General features: G+C 48.8%; 1 pseudogene; it reads left to right on the top strand.

The window, feature by feature from the left end:
• Positions 1-2,533, top strand: part of LOC107107650 — a 4,724-nt pseudogene that overhangs the window by 1,251 nt on the left and 940 nt on the right.

The raw sequence follows: 2,533 nt of genomic DNA, 5'->3' as shown, positions 1-2,533 counted from the left end.
CCCTAACTCAGCCTTTCACAAGAAAACCAAATCCCTAGGAATCTCCCAAGGTGGAGTTGGAAGTTTGAGGTGTAACTCTGTTGAGGATTGCACTGTGAGGTAATTGTTGGACTGTTATTTCCATCCTACTGAATAAAACCTGACACTAGGGAAAGGCCTTGGTCACTGTTGTTCGCTCTTGAGAGTAATTGATTGGCCACCACGTGAGACATGATGCTGGACACGATGGACCACTAGTGAGATCCAGCAAGGCTTTTCTTATGTCCTCTGTTCCTGTGTAGTGCCTTCCTTCATTATTATTATCTTCCCAAGCCTTAGTCTACATGCCTTTGCCCAAGGGGAGGTCAGTGAATGAATGATTGATTGATGGAATGAATGATTGATAGATTTGATTGCTGTCCCGCCCTCCCTCGCAAGAGAGCTCAGGGTGGGTCACAAAAACTTGTTTAACTACTTAGTAACATTAAAACATTAAAATTAAACGGAACAAATAATTTAAGTAAACTAACATGAGAATGAAATATCACACCACATTTCAGTCCAATCAAAACAAGATGGCAACTTTTCAAGGCAGTTTGTAGTGCCTCCTGCAAGATGCTGAATTAGATGGTAATTAATAGCAATCTGTTTCTGCTCTGTTGACCTCTTTGAACAGGGCAAATCGCAACGGGCACTGTAAGCACTGCAAGCAGTTTGCGCAGAGGACACAGAGATGGATTGGATGTCCACCACCTCAACAAAAGGCCTGGAGGAATGGCTCCATTTTACAGGCCTTGCAGAACTGCAATAAGTCCCGCAGGGGCCTGATTTCAACTGGGAGCATGTTCCACCAGGCCAAGGTTAAAGCAGAATAACACGACAGTGTTAGGGCTAAAGTTCGTCATGAGTTATACTAGCTTAATAGTCATTTCCTCTCCCATAGGAAGCCCTGGTAGACGTTGTTTTTACTACCCTCCATGTATTAAAACATCCAGCTTTGGGGGCCCATAGGGAAGCCAGCTTTGTTGGTAGACTGCCCGTCTCCCATTGACTCTACCCACCACTCTTTGATTTGATATGGGGGGAAACATGCTGAGGGAAATGAGAGGGTGAGTGGGTGGCCCGTAGCCAGGATTTTTGTTTGTTTGGGGGCATTTAAATTAAATTTATTTTTTTTCAAGGGACAGGGCAGCAAGCGTGTCAAGTCCTTGGGGGGGGGGAGCTCAGAAAGCATGTAATTGCCTTCAGAAGGCATTCAAATGCCTTTTGAGTCCCAGTCCACAATTTCCTCTCCCATAGGAAGCCCTGGTAGATGTTGTTTTTACTACCCTCCATGGATTAAAACATCCAGCTTTGGGGAAGCCAGCTTTGTTGGTAGACTGCCCGTCTCCCATTGACTCTACCCACCACTCTTTGATTTGATGAGGGGGGGGGAACATGCTGTGGGAAATGAGAGGGTGAGTGGGTGGCCCGTAGCCAGGATTTTTGTTTGTTTGGGGGCATTTAAATTAAATTTATTTTTTTTCAAGGGACAGGGCAGCAAGCGTGTCAAGTCCTTGGGGGGGGGGAGCTCAGAAAGCATGTAATTGCCTTCAGAAGGCATTCAAATGCCTTTTGAGTCCCCGTCCACAGGACAAGAAAGCTTAGAAGAGCACTCAAGAGTGGTGGATTTAATACACCTTCAATACACCCTTTGTGCTCGCCCAGTCCTGCTGTATATGACCTAGGACGTGATGAGTCTTTCAAAAGCATTCCCATGAGCCTTTGGGAAACCTGCTTGAAGGCAATTAAATGCTCTCTGTACTGTCTTTTCCCAGGTCCCATGATGCCCCCCTCCCCAATTTCACAGTGGGAGAGAGAGGGAAAAGCACTACCCGCCTGCCCTACAGAGTGGAAAGCGCCCTACCACAGCAGCACCAATTATCCCTCAGCCCTGCAGTGCTCCATGCCCAAAACAGCAGCATGCTGCAGGTCAGGGAATTGGAGCACCACTTCTTCCTCCTCCCATCTTTCCTCATATTTTTCTCCTTCTTTTAGAGCTCAAGGCAGCAGCTTAGAGAAAAAAAGTTTTCACTTTCCATAATTGGGGAGGGGGGCTTTTTGCCATTCAGTCCAAGCTCCTTTCCTTCACATCACACTACCCAGCTTGTGCTTCTACTTGGAAGTAAGAAAGTAAGGGTTCTTTTTAAAATTATGCCCCCCCAAACAAATCCTGGTTATGGCCCTGGGGAGAACCCTCTCCCAACTCCTCCTCCTCCAGGCAGGCAGGCAGGCAAGCTGCAGTGCTGGGCCATGACTTCTCCACCTAACAACCAGCCAGCCAGCGCAGCCAGCTTGGCTTCCAGCCCGGCCCCGATTTAAGCCCATCTCTGCTGCTCTGCACTGCCGAGTCAGATGATGAGGCCATGGGGGAAGGCAAGGGGAGGCTTTTGGGGCTGCTGGCTGGCAGGCAGGGAAAGGGGGGCGGCAGAGAGTCCTCTGGGCAACCCAGAGAGTCAGAGGGCCTGCACTGCCAAGGAAGTCGGGGGGGGGGGGCGTTAGCGGGAAGCAGGGG

Source organism: Gekko japonicus, unplaced genomic scaffold, assembly GCF_001447785.1.
Source record: "Gekko japonicus isolate JY-2015 unplaced genomic scaffold, Gekko_japonicus_V1.1 scaffold6629, whole genome shotgun sequence".
Classification (NCBI taxonomy): Eukaryota; Metazoa; Chordata; class Lepidosauria; order Squamata; family Gekkonidae; genus Gekko; species Gekko japonicus.
This window is presented reverse-complemented; position numbering and strand designations above follow the sequence as displayed.